This window comes from Orcinus orca, chromosome 9 (assembly GCF_937001465.1).
Source record: "Orcinus orca chromosome 9, mOrcOrc1.1, whole genome shotgun sequence".
Classification (NCBI taxonomy): domain Eukaryota; kingdom Metazoa; phylum Chordata; class Mammalia; order Artiodactyla; family Delphinidae; genus Orcinus; species Orcinus orca.
In genome coordinates this window covers 81,595,092-81,616,146 of record NC_064567.1, presented here as the reverse complement: position 1 = coordinate 81,616,146, position 21,055 = coordinate 81,595,092, and the positions used below count along the sequence as shown (strand labels likewise).

The window sequence follows — 21,055 nt, the reverse complement described above, 5'->3', positions numbered from 1 at the left end:
TAAATACACTAGATATCAAAACTTCTTTCAACTATTTAAATTATTTAATCTGATTCTGTGCTTCCTTATTTGTGAAATGGAATTTTACTGCATACTTCATAGTTTATGGAGATTTTTAATTGAATTTAGAGCAATTTTGAACCTGGTTCAATGTAAGTGTTCAATAAATAAATAGTTTCAATAAAAGCTATAATAATGTGATGTTCAGTATCCAGCAAGATTGTACATATTAGGAGTAAGTAAACAGTTAATGGCAACATTGTGTATGGAAAAATTTAGTTGAACTTACGCCAGATGATTGAAGAGAGTATTTATGATTAAGCAAAATTAATATTATATATATATGGCCTTTTAAGGAATAACTGCATAAGTAGACAAGTAATGGAAAATAATAGTTTTCCATTAAGGAAAACACTAATTGTTTTAACTACATAAAAATTAACATTAGTTGTCTGTGTGCAAAAAAATTACAAACAGTATAAAATCAAAACAATTAACTAGAAAAATCATTTGCTTAATTTATTGTAAACAATAAATTTCTGTCTCTGAAAACGCTCACAAAGCAAAACCAAAAAAAATGACAAATATTCCAGGTTAAAATTGAGTGAAAGGCCCCGCCCCTCGGCCCACCGCCCGACTGGCCTGGTGCGGCGGCCACGCGCGCAGACATGGCGGAGAAGCTCGAGCTGAGGCTCAAGTCGCCCATGGGGGCCGAGCCCGCCGTCTACCCGTGGCCGCTGCCGGTCTATGACAAACCTCACGATGCCGCTCACGAAATCATCGCGACCATCCGGCTCAGAGATTTGGAAAGAGATAGTTTAACAGAAAAGGAATGCGTGAAGGAGAAATGGAATCTCTTGCCTGAATTTCTGCAGACAGAAATAAAGAATCAGTTATGTGACTTGGAAACCAAATTACATAAAGAAGAATTATCAGAGGAGGGCTACCGGGCTAAAGTCAAATCCCGTTTAAATAAAGATTTGTCCTTGAGAACGGAGCTCATGGTTTCATTCGGGAAGTGAATGGATGTCTAGAAAACGGGAGCCAGACAAGTGGTGAGGATCGCAGAGTGGAAATAGCAGAGAAAAACTAGTCCCCCAGACCTGTTTCCAAACTTTGCATGCCCAGGAGAAGCAAGTCCGATGGAGAAACAAAATCAGCTGAAGTCTCATGTAGCCCCAGGATTACAAGGCAAACTACCAGGCAGACCACCATCACATCTCATTTCACAAGGGGCCCTGCCAAACAGAAACCTGAGGAAGACCCTGAAAAAGCAAAATCAGATTATTCTGTCGATGAAGACGAAAAAGACCAGGAGGAAGAGAGACGTAGAGTTACATCCAGAGAGCGAGTTGCTGGACTGCTCCCTGCAGAAGAACCGGGAAGAGTAAGACCAGGGACACACGTGGAAGAAGAAAGAGATGATAAAGTAAAGCCTGGTAACCTCCAGGAAAAAAAGAGACTCAGAAGTCAAACCGAAGGACTAACACCTAAACAGAAATCTAAGGAGGAGCCAGACAGAGATGCGAGGCCCGAAGGAGCTCAGGCTGAAACGAATGAAGGAGAAGACTAAGTTGAAAAGAGGCACAGAAGTGAACCCAAAGATCTAGCTAGCAAACGGACACCAGAAGGAAAAGAACCTGAAAGAGTAAAACCACAACTTTCTGATGAGAAAGATGAGGATGAAAAGATAAACAGATCCCAGATATATTACTGAAATATCTACAGAAGTGCTTCTAAAAGGAGAGGAGTCCCTTCCTAAACATCACCACTGGGCTTCCCTGGTGGCGCAGTGGCAAAGAATCCGACTGCCAGGCCATTTTGTGGACGATGGGTGTGCAAGAGCATCTGCGAGTGCCACGCGGGAGGGGATTTGAGCCTCTGCGTTTCTAACCCGAGATCTCGAAATGTATCGTGATTCCTGTCCATTGGAGTGTAAAGTTTATGTAGGTAATCTTGGAAACAATGGTAACAAGACTGAATTGGAATGAGCTGTAGGCTATTGTGGAGCACTCCGAAGTGTGTTGGTTGCTAGAAACCCTCCTGACTTCACTTTTGTTGAATTTGAAGATCCCCAAGATGCAGCCAATGCTGTCCGAGAACTAGACGGGAGAACACTATGTGGCTGCCGAGTAAGAGTGGACCTGTCGAATGGGGAAAAGAGAAGTTGAAATCGTGGCCGCCTCCTTCTTGGGGGTCGTTGACCTCGAGATGATTACTGGAGGAGGAGTCCTCCACCTCGCCACAGATCTCCAAGACGGAGAAGCTTCTCCCGCAGCTGGAGCAGGTCCCTTTCTAGATATACGAGAAAAGAGAGATCACTGTCCCAGGATAGAAATCACAAGCCATCCCGATCTTTCTGTAGGTCTCCTAGCTGATCTAGGTCAAATGAAAGGGAACAGAAGACCACTTTGCAAGAGGAGTGGTGCACAGGAAATAACTTCATTTGACAGGTGTATGTACAGAAAATTCAAGTTTTGTTTGAGACTTAATAAGCTTGGTGCATTTTTAAAATGTTTTAGCTGTTCACATTTGTTTGTCTCTTGGAACAGTGACACATAAAGGTGTAATTCTCTGTGGTTTGAAATGGATCACGTGAGGCATGTAATATGAAGAATTGTTACTTTACAATGTTCCCTTAAGCAAAATTGAATTTGCTTTGAATTTTTAGTCTTGCCTAGACTGATAATAAAACTCTAACTCCTGACCAGCTTAAAAAAAAAAAAAAAATTTTGAGTGAAAGACACTAATAAACACACCAAAAAAAGAACAGCAAGGTCAATAAATTCTTGAAAAGATATAATAAAAATATGAGTTAAAGTAAAATATTTTATTTGTATTATATTGGCAAAATTGTTAAGAGTTATTACGGATGCAGAGGAAAGATTATCCTGCTACACCTTCCGTGAGGGGATAAGATGGAGGGCAAATTCTTTCAAGAAGCAAAAAAAACCAAAAAGTGTGCAGAAAGCCATAAAAACCCCTTGATCTAACAATTCTAATTTCACTTAATTATTCTGAGAACATGTTTAATAATAGGAATAGTTTGTACACTATTGTTTATAAGCTATTAAAGAATAAAACTTTTGATTTGTATTTATTATCATGAAAATATGAGCATGTTATGCTGTTCATTTTTAAATGATCAAAAATGTATTCAGAATGATCTCCTTGTTAGAAATAAGACTATGCATACATACATACACACATATATACATACCTTCTTATAGTAGCAACTCATATACATATGCACATATATATGAACATATATATGTGCCTATATAACAGGTTGTTAACTAAAAATAATTATCTTTAGGTGGTAACATTGATGGGTTTAATATATTCTTTATTTATTGCATCTCATCATTGTTTTAGTGAGTCTCTATAGCTTTTAATAAGAAAATAATACAAACTATAATAAATTATGTTAAGCAAAGGAGTAGGTGAGGATAAAGAAGACAAGCTACAAACAAACAAAACAAAAATGTAGTCAGTTAATTTATATCATGAAGTCTAAATACCTGAACACCAGTCATCACTGGTATTGTATTCTACATTTATGTTTGCTAATGTTAAGGGTAGTATAGTCTTGTCTGTTGGAAAGTATTGATGAAACAAATTTAGGTTAAAAGTTTTAATAAATCTATCTGCAGCTTCCCATAATTACAAACACATATGTGAATCTTTTGTACATAGGGATTATATAAAAGATAACACGGGCTTCCCTGGCGGCGCAGTGGTTGAGAGTCCGCCTGCCGATGCAGGGCACACGGGTTTGTGCCCCGGTCTGGGAAGATCCCACATGCCGCGGAGCGGCTGGGCCCGTGAGCCATGGCCACTGAGCCTGCGCCTGTGCTCCGCAACGGGAGAGGCCACAACAGTGAGAGGCCCGCGTACCTCAAAAAAAAAAAAAAAAAAAAAAGATGACACATGCCAAACAATTTTTCCATCACTGTTGAACTTGAAAAGGTTCCTTTGCATCTGAAGTTTAAAGAACCTCTGATATGTGATTATGCATTTTTGCTTCATGAAGTACATCCCTACTTCTACTTTCTGCACCCTTCAGTTGATGCACTGACTGCTCAGTTCCCCATATTCCTTTGGACAATTAAGTGATGTTAAGGTTAATGTCTGCTATAGCATTCCTTTTGAGCCTCTGTAAACATCTTGCTCCAAACTATTTCCCATAAATATTTATTTAAGATTCTAATAGCAGGCCTTTCCCATTTTACTATATCCTTGATTTCTTGCTTGGCAGGTTGGTTAGGTTATGTGACTGCATTTTGGGTTATCCTTTCTGATATTCAGCATTGACATATGACTCATAGGTGGCCTGGTTTTGTAAAGACATGTGCAAAATATATGAAAGGAGTATTTTGAAAGTGTTTCATAGTATGACATAATAACAATAGAAAAAGGGTTATATGGCATGACATAAAAAGAAAAAATAATATTTGTTAAGATACAAAAGAAAGTAGAATTATATTGGTGATAATACTCTTAACAGAAGGACATACCAATCAGTGTTTTCAGTTATATAAAATTCTTCCATCTGGTACAATTCTAGCAAGAAAATAAATATTAAGGTGGAGTACTGAATCTCATTTTACAGGGTTAATAACAATAATAAAATAGAGTGGAGAAAATCTATTCTCATGTGCTCATTTCTTTTGCAGCAGCATACAGCTGGGTTCTATCTTTTATTGTGTATATTATTTAAGAATTCTATTTCTTTAAACTTTGATCATGTAATTTTCTTACATCTGGTTTTATTTGACACTTGCTAGAGAGTGTGTATAAAAGGTTAGTTGAACATGTACACTCAACTATAGTAAAAAGAGTGTAGATCTTTCATAAAATATACATGTATAATATTTATATGCAATTTAATTGCTATTTATATTGACAATAAATATCTGTCAGTGTGGTTTAAAATGGTTTAAACTAGTTAAAATTATAAGATGTTATTTTAATTCTGAATCTTACTTTTGGTTGTTGCTACCAATCTATTCCATATATATTTAATCTGCTACCACATATATCTTAAAATATGTTTATTTTTTCTGTATCTTAGCATTGATCATTAAGCACTGTAATTACAGGTTGAGACTTCAGATTCTGGTCAACTCTGTGACCCTGAGCAAGTAACTAAACCTCTCATTACTTAGCTGAAAATGGGTTTAATCATAGCATTTACATCATAGCGTGATTGTAAGCATTCAAAGTGATAATGCACATAAACTATTTAGAATGCTGGGTGGTATGTAAACACTCAAAAATGTTACCTGTCATTATTATTTACCTTTATGATTACATTGCATGTGTCCTCTTGTGAAGTAAGAATTTACTATCTCCTTAGAATCAATTATTTTAGGTTAAAGTGAATCTGTAATAATTATCAAAACTGTCTTATTCAGCAAAATTTATGAATATTGAATTCCAGAAGTTGCCCAAATGCTGTATTATTTTTTCCAAAGTAATTGTTCTAATCTTTACTCATTGAAAGGGCATTTATTTGAATAAAACATAAGATACACAAGAACAGAAAAAAGTAGAATGGTATCTTTCTGTTATAAAAAGGAAAAATAAGATTATTCATATATGAATATTGAAATATGATATTGGAGATGAAAATAAGACTCTTAAGAGAGTCTTAAGAGTCTTAAAAATAAGAATATTCTTAATAGAATTTTTACTTTAGAACCATGTAAATTTTATATATTTGATTTATAAAAATTAAAAAGAAAAAAATGGGGCTAACACATAATGTAAACATGCACGAGAATGCATTATTTCAGATAACTTTGAAATACAGTATGGTGACTGTGCCTTAAGGCAGCTAGTCTCCAGGGAGATATATTCCATTGCTTGAAATAATAGGTACTATATAGGTTAGAGATATGTTCAATAATTTGATACCTGAATCTTTCACTTCAGTACCACAATATTATGTTTTTAACTTAAGGATAACCCCCATGAGATCTTAAGAATTAAATGATGTGTAAATGAATGTTTCACAACACTTGATTTTCTTCACTTTTCAGAAAAAGATATTAATGATAACTATTTTAAAATATGTTAAAACCACATGAAATGTCACCACACAACATGACAAAAATCATTTTCAAGTGCCAAAGGCAACTGAAACAACATACCACGAAGAAAATGAAAAGGCAAGTCACTGACTAGGAGAAAATATTCACAACACATACATCTGAGAAAGAACTTATATCTAGAATATATAAAGAACTCTTACAGCTCAATAATAAAAGGAAAAAACAATTTTAAAATGGTCACGAGATTCTAACAGACACTTCATAAAAAAGATGTACAAGTAAGCACATGGAAAAGTGTTTGACATCATGGAATGCAAATGAAGCTGCAATGGGATACCAGCGCATATTCACTAGAATGGCTAAAATGTGTTGACCAGTATGTATGACTCTCGCACGTTGCTGCTGGTGATGTAAAATGGTACAACCACTTTGCAAATTTATTTGCAAGTTTCTCCTAGAGTTAAACATTCACTCTTATAATGCAAGAGTATTAAATACATATGTTCATAGAAAGACTTTACACAAATAGTCAGAGCAGCTTTACTTGTAACGGCCAAAAACTGGAAAGAACTCAAAAGTCCATCAGCAGGTAAATGGATAAACAAAAGCTGGTATATCCATACAAAAGAATACCAACCAGCAATGAAAATGTTTGAACTACACACAACAGTGATGAATCTCAAAATCATTATGCTAAGTGAGAGAAGCCAGATATAAAAGAGTACATATAATATGCTTCAATAACGTGAAATTCTAGAAAAAGCAACTCTAGTTTATAGGAACAGAAAGCAGGTCAGTGCATGCCTAGGACTGAGAATGTAGGGGATTGACAGGGAAAGAGCACAAGGAAACCTATAGAGTGATGGAAATGTTATATGTATATCTTGATTGTGGTAAAGAGTACCAGAAATATACATTTGATGAAACTCTTCAAGCTGTGCATTTAAAATGGGTACATTTTATTATATGTAAATTAGAGTTCAGTAAAGTTGATTAACATCTTCTGCACCTTATGAAAGGGGGGTTGAATTCCCTTTGACACTATTTCCCATGTTGAAAGTTAGTTTTATTCTTTTGAATATAATATGTGTTGACTTTGAATCTAAAATAGCACTGGAAATATTGTCAGAGAAATTTCTCCTATTTCTCAATCTATCTATATCCACAGCTATCTTGTAGACATCATAAATATCTGCAGCCATTTCCAAGGACCTAAATGTTTGAATTAAAGTTCTAAATTTGAAAAATTATGGATTTCTGATTAAACTGGCATTTTAAGATCACACATCATCTTATTTCACACAGAGCAATAATAGGCTAAAAATTAAAAAGAAAAATAAGAACTGCCTAGAGTTCCTTTGAAAAAGAAAAGACAGTTTCACGGGCAAACAAGAAGCAAATGAAATACAAAGTGTGTGTGTGTGTGTGTGTGTGTGTGTATTTATATTACAGATCACAGAATATACTGATGTGGTAATTCACAAAGCCAGTCACAATCATCACAGTTTTTCTATATTAAGCATCCTTTTGGTGGCATGGGACTTTTACTATCTGTCCATGTCTTTATTATCTGTCCATGTCTTAAAGTAAAGAGCATACCCTTGGACTCTTTTTTGAAAACAGCATCTTTGATTAATGAGTCTACTGTACTCATTAATCAAAGTGATGTATTACTTTTTATTTATTTTAAAATTATTGGGAAAATAATTTTTCATAGGATCTGAAAGAAATAATTCAGAGAGAGTTTATATTTGTGAATGACAATAAAGACAATAAAGAGTTTATATTTGTGAATGACAATAATGACAGTAAAGACAATGACAATGACAATTTTATTTTTTTTTAATTTCTAAACATCTTGTAAAATCTACAAAATAAAGAAAAAGGATACTTCTTGGGCTTCCCTGGTGGTGCAGTGGTTGAGAGTCCGCCTGCCGATGCAGGGGACACGGGTTCTTGCCCTGGTCCGGGAAGATCCCACATGCTGAGGAGTGGCTAGGCCCGTAAGCCATGGCCGCTGAGCCTGCGTGTCTGGAGCCTGTGCTCCGCAACGGGAGAGGCCACAACAGTGAGAGGCCCGCTTACTGCAAAGAAAACAAAACAAAGAAAAAGGATACTTCTTTTGATTACACAAAAATTCCAATTTTAAAAGTAACATACTCCCTTTACAGAAAAAATTAAGAATTACAAAATGATTTAAAACAGAAAAAAGCCACTATAAATATTTCATTTAATCTTTTAAAACTATTTTACATGCTTAGTTGTGATATTCCTCATATATAAATTTATATCCTACTTCTTACCTTAACATGACAAAATAACATTTCTATGTTAACTCTATTTTAATTCTTTTAAAATAGTTACATAATGTCACAGTACAATTTCTTACTTAAAAATTCTTGTACTAATGTACATTTAAGAATTTCCAAATTTAGCTCTAATGGGTAACTTGACCTTTTATTTTTGTATTTTAAGCACTTTCATAAGAACAAATTTCCAGAAGTGAAAATACTGGATCAAATGGAACATTTTTGAAAAAACAAGTGGAATACAAAACTGACATTTAGATGTTGCCGTTTACTATTCTCCAAATTACTTAAGTATCACAGCTCAAATGTTGTAGTGTTAAAAAGGTTTTCTATCCTTTCCACATCTGTACAGCTTTCTCTTTGTCATCAAATTCTACTTTTATATCCACTCATAATTTCAGCCTCTCATGAAGATGGCCATCAAAAGAAACATATATAAATGCAACTAACCAGTTAGTAATTGGATCATGTTGTAAAGGTTTTTGGAAGGCAGCTGCAGAAACTGTCCTGAGTTAATTATTTAACTTTACTTTCCTCACTTGAAAAATGAGGCTAATAATATGTCCCATAGGGTAATTGCTTAGATTAAATAATATTAGACAAAGCTGCTCTTGTGCAAATGTCATTGCCTTCTCATCCCCTTCTCAAAATAAGAGAAGGCGGCTAGTCTACATGTGTATTAAACATGAACTTTGGCTCTTTTCTTTATTGAAGAAGCACTCAGGAAGGGTTTCTATATTAAGGACCAGGCTTCATAATTTAGAACATGGATAAGTGATTCAGTTACCAGTGTGTCCAGTCAGACTTCAGAGGATTCATTTGGTAATGTTTACATGTGGTCCTTTTCATGAATTGACTGGATAATGAAATTGTTGAAAATGAAGATTAAGTTTAGTTTCTCACAATTTAAAATTGCTAAGGCAATTTTCTCTATTTTTTAAACGGAATTACCTTTATTCCACACTAATTTTTGTTGTTGTTTTTCTGGAACTGAGGGGACTTGGATTTTTTAAAATTTTCATGTATATCCAGTTATCTTAAAATAGCATATGGTTATCTAGAAAAATAATTGAATTACAATGTCAGTATGAATATAACACAAAATTGAAATAAATGTTTACTTTTGAACTAAATATTATTTTGTAGTATTTCTATTACATACACATGTTTAAAAAATCAGTGCAAATCATTATTTAAGGAGTCTTTATATTTTGCTGTTTACATCTAGGAAAATAACTTCTGTTAAAAGTAATGCACTACTACCTGAAACTAACACAACATTGTAAATCAACTATACTTCAATAAAAAAATAAAATAAATTAAAAACAACTAAATAAATAAGATTTGTTTAGCTACTTAAAAAAAGTAATACACTACTTAATGCTTTAGTTAAATAGAAAATTTTTATATTTTCTGTAATTTGAGCCATGAAATTTAATAAAACAGAATAATATTGGGGATTACTTAGGTTTATTTTTAGACTACTCAGTTGTGTTTTAGAACTATGAATCAAAAGGCCTGAGTTCTCAAAACTGCTATCACTTTATTATAATATGATCTTACTTAATTCTCACCCAAAGTCCTGACATTGTTTTAATACAAAATTCACTGATAAGACAGCATAGACTCCCAGAGATTAATTTTGTCTAAACAAATCCTTTATTCTTCTATCGTGCTATTTTGCCTCAGATTAAATATTGGGTACAAAAGGAGTAATATACTGAGCCCTAGACTGAAATATGAGGTTTTATCATGTATATTAATCTTGATACTTCACTGTGTCCTATCATGCTCTTCTCTATATGGACCTTTTAATATTGTCTTGGAAGAAAAAAAATCAGAGCAAAGGAAATGGAGGAAGGAAGAAAAGGAGGAAGAAAGGAATGAAGGAAGGGCTAGAGTGAGACTATGGACACACCTGTCAGAACTTGAGAGCATTATGGAAAAAAACATGACTGGGGTAAATTATAAATAAAATGATAAAAGGCAGTTGACAAGAGAAATATGAAGAATAAAGAAAATATAGGAAGAAATTATTTTTAACATACTTGATATTTTGTAAGAGGTTATGAAAAGACTGTGTATTCCACTACACACAGACTTAATGAGCTGGACCTCATATGCTGGATTCCTTCACTCCCACAAAATTCAGGCTTTCTTTATAATACTGTCATCATCTGTCTAGATGTCTATGTCCTATCACTGACTCTGGGAAAATTTGAATTTCCTGGGATATTGAAAAAGATTGTTGTCTAGAAAGAATAATTTGAGCAAAATATTGGGCCAGTGGTAATCATCAGTCCTATTGGATAATCACTGGGCAACTGCCAAAGAGAGATCCTCCCCCAGTGCCTATAGAACTACAGACCCACTCAAAGGCCCTGGAGATGGATGGTGCTCATTGGTTGCTGAATGCACAGTCTGCAGGTTCTAGAAAAAATTCTAGGCTTCTTGTGCTTGGGGACAATAAAATTTACTTGGATAGAGATAGCGTCAGTAGTTACTACACTTCTTTCCATGAGATATAATCAGGTCTGGATTCCTAGTCCTATATAACTCTAGCCCTTCTCTCTATTTATTTATAATCTCAGAGCTTGGAAATTTCTTCTTAGCAAGATACCAAAATTCAGAAAACATTTTGGAAAAAATTGACCAATTCAACTAAAATGCAAACAAACAAACCAAAAAAACCTCTGTATATCAAACAATAAAAATAATAACAAAAACCCTTTGTAATGCTAAAGATTGGCAAGAAACTCAGTTAATAGTTTATGAAGCAAAAATCTCATATAACTTGATACAACAAAAACAAATAATCCAATAGCGTAAGTGAATGATGAAATGGTCAGGCACTTTATAGAAAAAGAGATTCCAGTGGCTTATACATATAAAAGAAAATACTAATTCCACTAATAATTAAATAGAAATTAAAATAGGTTCTATCTATCAGATTGGCAAGTATGCTAAGAGTTTTGGTAAGTGATAGCAAAACTATAGAGAAATTGTCACTCTCACTGTAATTGGAATATGAATTGGTACAGTCCTTCTACATGGCGTTTTGACAATATTCATATTTTATAAACCATATACATTTGTTCACAGCAAAGCACAGCTGGGTATTTGCCCAATGAATATATTCCCAAAAGATAAATATTTAAGAAGGACTTTTGCGGTATTGTTTCTATCAGCAAAATTCCAGAAAAAAATCAAAATATTCAATATAAGATAATAATGTTAAATAATATATATTGCATTCTTATGATTAAACATTTTGCTCTTTTTAAAAGAAAGAGGAAGATTTGTACCTCTGAGATGGAAGTTTTTGAGCTCTAAGTTTTAAACTTGGAAAAAATAATGTACAGGATAGTGTGGATAGTTAACTACCTTGTTTTCTTTCTGGGCACATAATACATCCCAAGTGCTTGTCTACATCTTTCACATAAATAATCACCTTCTGTTATCTAATCCAGTCTGTTATCTTTGGCCTTCAATTTGTTCTGCGATTGGTCATCATGGGTGTAGTTCAAAATAAGTATTTGGTAACAGGGCTTATTTGTGTTCCTTGTTTTAAATCACTAATTTACAGCCTCTTAAATATTTTGTACTAAGCCCCATGTAAACAAAATAGCATACCACTGCATACATATTTAATGCCCTTTGCCTGCTTTTTTGTTTGTTTGATAAAGCCTTGGGTAATTAAACAGGTAACTAATTCAAATTACTAATAAAAAAAGTATTTTTCTCTGTACTAACCCACCAAACATGATCCATCAACTTTGAAAAATAACAATGCTATGCTTTCATCCCTGATGAACTAAAAAGTACAGTTCTTCATCCCCCGAAATTTGATAGCTTAAAAAATAAACACCTATTTCACAGTTTCTGTGGGTCAAGAATCTGGGAGCAGCTCAGCTGGGTGGTTCTAGCTCAGGGTTCCTTAGGAGGTTGCAGTCAAGCCATAGATGAGACTGCTGTTATCTCAAGGCTCAGTTAGGACTGGAGAAACGGCTTCCAAGCCCAGTCGTGTGGTTGTTGACAAGCTTCAGGTCATCCTGGCTGTTGGGTGGAAGTCTCCATTTTCCCCCCCATCCCTGACTAAATGTCACAAGGTTGTGATTGGCTTCCCCCAGAAAAAATGATCTAAAAGAGAGTGCACCCTAAAGATGGAAGCTGCAGTCTTTTTATAATCTAACCTTGGCAGCAATACAACCCATAACTTCTGCCACATTCTATTAGAATCAAGTCACTAAGTCCAGCCCATATGCAGAGTTAGGGGAGTTAAGTCCCACTTCTGGAAGCATGGAGTGTCAAAAAACTTTTTGGACATATTTTAAAAATATCATTGCATTGTCCTTTTTCTCTTTAACATGTCATAATTCAAGCTTTAGATAAGGCGACTGTGGATGAGAATTGATCTATAATAAACAACATAAAGAGCACTATTCTACCTGAACATAGCAGTGTTATTAGTTAATCACTAATATGAAATTTCCAGCCTTGATAAATATTTTCTTGTTAGATATGAATAATATAATTTTGATGTAGGTAATTCCCTTAACACTGAAATTTTTTTATTTTTGCCCATCAATCAAAATAGTGCTTTGGAGAATATTTGGTATCTATATATCTATACAGTTTTTAGAGAAATTGAAACCTCTAACCAAAGACTTCCACACATTTTCATAATTCTACAATTTTATTTCATCTTTCATATTTTGAAGTTAACTTGGAAATATATATATTTATATATATAGTACATACAATAGTATATACATATGTATAATATATATAATTTTGTATATTTGGATAGGAATCAATATTTTAATATTGATATATGACACAAAATACTTAAACTTATTCAAAATTAAAATGGCTCTTTATAAAGTTACCATAACTAAATGACACTCCTGAAATATAGATATTTGAAGTTTTATTTAAAATTCGTATAATTCATTTCTATCCACAACTTTCAAATTGGATTGTTTCCCACACATATCACGAGTTAGGCAAAACTTCAAATTAATTAACACATTTTTATCTGAGAATGTTTTTATTTAGTAATTTACATTAGTATTTCCTTCTTTGTGGCACTTAGCCTATTATAAAGATAAAGTTAACTATTTTACTGAACTGCTTGTTACTCTACTCTTTTCTTTTAAACTTAGGAAAGTACATCATGATGTTGCTGTTGTTTTAACTATACACACCTGGCTCCTTTTCAGCCCCATATCTATTCCTTGTCTATCATAGTTTTTTTATACAAAATTCGGAGGTAATATTGACAAAGGAAATTCAAGCAATCACCATTTGAAACTCTTAAGTTAGGATGTCTCAAATGAATATTGGCTGGAACACTAGAGTAGGAAATCTAAAGACATAAAATATCAGGAAAACCAGGAGGAAGAAAGGGCAAAGAAAGTAGTATTTCAGCAGGATTACAAAATTGAGAAATGGCCTTGAATCAAGGGAAGAAGAATAATCCTAGTCTTTAGTTAAATTAAAAGAAATGTTTCTCATATTGAGTAAATTACTCAGGTTGGGAGTTAGAGTGGGAGAAACCCAGGAGCTGGTTACTGGATCTTCACAGTAAAAGGCCTATTCAGTGCAACAAAATAAACATTCATTGGCTTGATCAGATGCTAGAGCAGTTAGATTGATTCGCTGCAGCATAAACCAAGTGCTGAATTAAGGGTTTTTTATATTTTAAATATTTATATTATATATTTAAATAGAGAAGGTAATATATGTACTATACTGAGAGCATGAAGGACTAGTTTAAAGTTTAGATTTACTACCAATCTTACATGGTACATCCAAAGATACATATATATTATTTTGGTAGCATCTAGAGATTTTCCTACATGCTTTACTGACCCATGTCAGAGGTTGATTGCCACTCTTTGCTGCAATCAGAGCCCTATCACAGCTACTTGGGGTGAAATTGGCCATAGTGGGGTATCGATGTCTGTCCCCACCCCAGTCTCCACCTGGGCCTTTGAATCTCAGGAGGATAGTGCTCGCTATCAAAGCCAGTCTGAGGTCTGCTTTCGCAGCTGGTTTCTGCCAAAAACTTAAGTTTGGGAAACTGGATTACAGACCTCCCTTCTATCTTTTTGGGAAAATTTCTTTTGTTGTACCCTTGCTTTGCTCGAAATTAACACACTTTCTGAACGTTTATTTCTCCCTTGCACGTCACACATGTCTATAACTAGGATAGATTCCTTGTGTCCTTCTTTAATTCTGGTTCGTGATTGCTGCTATTCCTGAGTTACACTTTCTTTCTTCATTTTCCTATACTTTCTATCCCTTCCTACCTGTCTCACCAAAAGTTCAGGTGAGAACGGAGTGTCAGACCATGCTCCTGATAGCTAGTGCTGACAGAGATAAAAGCTTTGTACATACAGGGAGATGTCTGGGAATCTGATTCTTTCTCTGATGCTCCTCCACTGGATCTTATTTTCTTCCCTGGCTTTAGAAATTTCATTTTTGTAATCTGTGAAAATGGAGACAGTTGGACTCATTGTGCATTTAGAAATCCAGTCTCTGCTGGATCTGAATTATATGGACCATTAATTGGGAATGTGAAAAAAAAAAGTTTTCTTGGCACTATAACAAAACACTTATTTGAAAAGTTGTAGTGAGTCTGTCAGCATGACTACATGATGTCACAGGAATTGACTTGGTTTTGAAAAGTACCTGAATCAGCCATTTATTCTGAATTTAGTTAGATAGGGTGATGATTACCAACTGAATTTTTAGCTGAAAACACTGAATGCCTATACTTACTTGCCTATATATATTTCTCTAGTAGAATTTAATGTCACATAAGCATATTTATTCTTTCAACATATTTTATTATTAATCTAATTTCAGCAAGCCTAATTATGAATATTTTAAAACTTTTCAAATAATTTAAAAGTATAAAGATATACTAAAATCTTATTCACCACTCCTTCATCACAATTACACTGTCTTCTCCAAAGGGGTTATTGTCAACAATTTAATATAAATCCTATTATCTAAATACCTTTCATTTCATGAAATTAAGTGCTTTTCATAAATAGGGCTTTATTATACACATTATTTTATAACCATTTCATTTAAAAATATATAATTTTGAAATTTTCACTTCATTATATATAACACTCCTTAATTGGATTCATAGTGTTTTATTTTAAAATGTGGGTATACCACAATTTATTTAATCGTTTGCTTTTTGATGGATACTTAGGTCATTTTAATTTTTTACGTTATAAAAAATCAAAGTTGAAAACTTTCAACGTAAATGTTTGTGTGTACTTTTGTAAAATAAATTTCGAGAAATGGAATTACTAGATCAAAATGAATATCATGTTAAATTTTGAGAGATAGTTCCAAATTGTTCACCAAATGAATATATATACTTGTCCTCCTGTGAAAATTATATAAAAATATCCACACTCTACCATTTTGAAATGGTCAATATCCCGTTCTAAATACATTTTTCTACTCATTGTCATTGAGAACATACCAATTTATAAAGGAAAATGTAATATGATGATATAAAATTATCATTGATTTTCTCCTCTCTACTTTTTAAGGAAAAAGGCATCATACAGCATGGGTGCAGGGAATGGAATGGAAAAATCCAGTATTTAGTTGACCATTGGGACAATAGAAAAGAATGTGAATAATCTGCAATGCAAATGACTGGAAGTTAGTGCTGCCTGACAGACATGTGTAAAGAGAAAGATGAATGATAAATATTTAACACAGAAGTAAATAACACTTGGACATAACTTATAGTTTTTCATAAAGATGACATGCCCAAAGTTAAAGTCTCAGAATAAAGATGAAGAGAGATGAGTGTAGTAATCAACCTGGCAAGTTGTAGTTTGGAAAATACTGAGCATGAAGAAGCATGCCTCAGTGTGTGGAGAAATTGTAATTTAACCATGAGGAATCCCCAAAGGCCTTCCGTCTCCACAAATGAGATATTAAAACCTATATTGTTAAATAAGAACCAGGATGGATTAATGGATTTAGTGAAGAAGTGAAAAATGGTCAGGCAGGATAAATACAAAAGAGCTAGGTAAAAATGTAATAGAAATATTTATTACTCCCTTTTAGGGAGATTGCTTATAATAATATCTAGAACTATTTGTTGAAAAGACTGTTCTTTCCCCATTGAATGGTCTTGGCACCTTTGTCAAAAATCAACTGACCACAGATGTATGGGCTTATTTCCGGACTTTCAGTTCTATTCCATTTGTCTATATATCTATCCTTATGCAAGTGCCACACTATTTTGATTACTATAGATTTTCAGTAAGTTTTGAAATTAGGAAGTGTGAGCCCAATTTTATTCTTCTTTTTCAAGATTATTTTTTGGCTTTTCTGTATCCTTTGAAGTTCCATATGGATTTCATGATTAGCTTCTACATTTCTGCAACAATAACAACAGCAAAAAGTTGAAATTTTGGTATTGATTTTGTTGAAAGTATAGATCAATATGGGGAGTATTGCCATTTTAACATTATTAACTCTTCTAATCCAAGAACATGAGATGTCTTTCCATTTATGTAGATCTTGCTTACTATCTTTTAACAGTGTTTTATAGTTTTTGGTGTACATGTCTTGCATTTTTTTGGTTGAATTTATTCCTATTTCATTCTTATCGATGCTATTGTAAATAGAATCGTTTTTAAAATTTCACTTTTGGGATTGTTCATTGTTAATGTAAGAAATGAAACTTTTTCTTTTAATTGTGTATCCTGTAATTTTGCCAAGCTCATTATTAACTCTGTTTTGTGTGTGGGTGTGTGTTTGGATATTTTAGAGTGTTCTATATATGAGATCATGTGATCTGTGAATATAGATACTTTCACTTCTTTTCTTCCTATCTGGATGCCTTCTATTTCTATTTCTTGTCTAATCTCCCTAGCTAGAAAATTCAGTACAATGTTTTAATAGAAATGGTGAAAGTGGACATCCTTGTTTTGTTCCTGATTCTTGGGGAAAAGATTTTAGTATTTCACTGTTGAGTGTGATGTTAGGTTTGGGTTTTTAATAAATCCACTTATTATATTGAGCAAGTGCCCTTCTATTCACTCAAATTGTTGAATGATTTTATTGTGAAAGGGTATTTGATTTTTATCAAAAGCTTTTTCTGTATCCATTGAGATAATCATGTGGATTTTTTGCCTTTGTTCTACTAATATTATGTATTATGCTGATTAATTTTTATACAATGAACCACCCTTGCATTCCTAGGATAAATTTTACTTGGTCATAGTGTATTATCCTTTAGCTATGCTTCTGGATTCAGTTTCCCAGTATTTTATTGAAGATTTTGCACCTACATTCATAAGGGATATTGGTTTATAGTTTTCTTGTGATGTCTTTGACTTTGGTGTCAGGGTAATATTGGCCTCATAGAATGAGTCAGGATGTTTTCCATTTTATTGTTTTCAAAAAGTTTGAAAAAGGATTGGTGTTAATTCTTCTTAAGTGTTTGGTAGAATTCCCAGTGAAGCTATCTGGTCCTGGACTTTTTCTAGTGGAATTTTTTTAGACTACTAACTCCATTTATTTACTTGTTTTGGGTCTATTTATATTTTCTGTATCTTTTTGAGTCAGTTTTAGTAGTTTTTGTGTTTATAGGAGTTTGTCCATTTCATCTAGGTTATCTCATTTGTTGGCTGTTTCAAGGTCAGCAGAAGATGAGACCTTAGAACCTCATCAGGTCTTTCCTGAGCTTGCAAACAGCTCTTAACATGCATGTGACCTTCCAGGTTCCCAGGAATATGTTGGAGTTTTTCAAAGCCCTTAAAGACATATCATTCCCCAGCCTTTCCTCCTAAGCATTACTTATCAACTGTTATCTATTTCCTCTGGCAGCAGCATCTAAGAAATTAAAATAAACCTGTAAATATGTTTTTAAAATGGCCTTCCCCTGCCCTCTGGAAGCGACTTTAGCACTGGAATAGTTCTGAATTAGGCATAAAAAAAAGATAAGTCTTTTGAGCTGTTCTTCCAGGGAGCTACCAGGCAGATCTGAATAAATAATTAATTAAAATTCTTTGTGAATGAGGTCCATTGGTGAATGAGGTCCTGGTTCTTTTAGTACCAGGAATATGGACTTTTATTTTTTGCCTACAGCTAGGCGGAGGAGTGGAAGATGGGACTAGGGTAAGTTAAAATGCCACAATTTTAGTATTCTTACTTGGAATCAGCTGTTTTCTTGAATGGGTATTACCTGGGTTAATGTAAGCTTTTGACAACTTTCCAGAGGTCTGTTGATTCTGACAGGTTTTGCCCTTTTAAAATTACTTTCATAGAAGGATGTATTTTGGAGGTCCTTTCTCTGCCATTTTTGCTTATGTCACTCTTACTCAATTTTGAAGCCCTTAGCAACTTGCTCAGTAACAAACGCAATAAATGTTGGTTGGTTGAATGAACACTTTAACACATGAATGAATTTCAGGTGGCACACTTCATGTAAAAAAAATGAGTTCTTTATAGGGTAAATAATATTTCAGTGGAATAGGATGTTTAAGATATAAAATTACTTACTCCCAACATTTTAATTCCTAAAATAATATTTTCCATGAGAGCTGCACATTTTTAAGGCTGTCATTATGTATTGCTCTGACATTGGTCATTAGAGAACACAACCAGTTATATAGCTATGTTCTGTGTGCATAGATCATTCTTTTTTCTTTTAACGTCTTTATAGGAGTAGAATTCCTTTACACTGTTGTGTTAGTTTCTGCTGTATAACAAAGTGAATCAGCTATACATAGATCTTTCTAAAATCTGTTTATAAGTAGCATAAGGTCAATCCAATAGGAAACATAAGAAAACGTGGTCAATTCTTGAAAACTGAAAAGAGAAGGGTAAGCCATGCACAATTCAACAAAAGGAAATATAGCTGTAATCCTGAAACACAGAATTTTCAAAAAGTTCTGGCAAGAGTTTGAGGAGAAGGTCTATGTAGTGAGCATGATACCAGGAATATTGTTTTATATTTTAATAGCACACTAACGCTATTAAAACTATTGGTGAAGAAACTTCTGGGAGCTCAACAAATATCTCAAAATAAATCCATCTATTGTCTAACTATCCTGGTACCTTTAATTTATTTATTTAATTTATTCATTAATTTATGTTTTATTGAAGATGGTTGACTTACAGTATTATATTAGTTTCAGTTGTACAACATATGATTCAATATGCACAATACAAAATTAATGCAATATTAGTGACTATATTCCCTGTGCTGTACATTGCATCTCCGTGACTTATTTATTTTATAACTGGTAGTTTGTACTTCTTAATCCTCTTCTCCTATTTCCCCCATTTCCCCACCCCCTATCCTCTGGCAACAGCTAGTTTGGTCTTTGTATCTATGAGTCTGTTTCTGTTTTGTTAAGTTTATTAGTTTTTGTTTTTTAGATTTCACATGTAAGTGAAAGCATACTGTGTTTTCTTTGATTTATTTTACTGTTAAATAAATATATTTGGAAAGGCTAAAATATGAATGTTTGAAATATGATTTTCAATGTTTTATACATGATTAGAGTCTTCTAAAATGGATTTTTAAACTGACAAATAAAAATAAGTAACCATGTAATAAAAATAGCACAAATAATAATGGATGAAATCTGATTTTACTTGTAAACCTTATAAAGTTTTGTGAAAAATTCTTTCTAGGCTAATTTTGACTATAGTCACTATTAGGAAACTCCTAGTTTCCTAACAGTAGAGTTCTGCCTGCTCTCACATCAGAGCATATAATCATTATTCCATCATTCAAACATAAATTGATGAAGGTTCTTTTATCTTTTTTCATTGTGTAATGGATAAGCCATTTTCTTATTACCATTAATGATCCTGTGATTTGCTACATTAGAAGGCTTAAATCACTGTAATATAGTGCCCTCCCCTCTACCAATTGTGGCCTAGAATTTATGATCAAAGGAGTAGATAATCTGCATAAATGGAATATCATTATACTTATACTCTACCTTACTGGAAGTCTTCTGCAAGCTTAATTAGACCTTCATTAATAACTCAGAGATATTTGTGTGTTGTTTCTACATTGGTCTATTGTGGTTCACATTGGAATATCAAGCAACTCTCTTCCTCTATTGTTGCTGATCCTGGGAGCCTCATGTTTAATGGAATGGAAAAATTGAGGGGATAAGGAATTTAAAGGCTATTCTTGCCCATGTAAGGAAGCAGCATCTTGTTTTATGCATATGAGAAGCAGCAGCAGGAGAGTAAAACCAGGGTCATGACTAACCAATACTTATCCTAAATAGATTCACCTCTTCTCTTCTGGATCACCTGCATCCTGGAGGTTCTTTCTATTTCTAATCAGGTTTCCTTCTTATGCTCCAATTTTGCTTTTTGCTATTTTGTGAGAAAGTCTTAAACTATGCTTGAGGAGGTAGCTGATAGTTAGATAAATTAGGTGCTGGGTTGAAATGAGTGAAACAAATAACACCAATGTCTTTCACACAATGATGATTAAGATAATTAAGACCACCCCCTAAAAGAATAAGGAAAATTTGAGAGCAAAGCTATTCACATTTATAGTTCTAGAAAAGAAAAATCCTCTCAGATAAAGCTTCCATTAGGCCTAAACCAGCTGTACTAAATTGAATTGATTGTATTCCATGTAGTGAGTCCTGTGGATATCTGTAT

General features: G+C 33.5%; 2 pseudogenes; both read left to right on the top strand.

Annotated features, from left to right (window-relative positions):
• Positions 1-668: 668 nt before the first annotated feature.
• LOC125965365 (DNA (cytosine-5)-methyltransferase 1-like) lies at positions 669-1,717 on the top strand (annotated as a pseudogene).
• A 158-nt stretch (positions 1,718-1,875) lies between these two features.
• LOC101277472 (serine/arginine-rich splicing factor 3-like) lies at positions 1,876-2,638 on the top strand (annotated as a pseudogene).
• Positions 2,639-21,055: the final 18,417 nt, after the last annotated feature.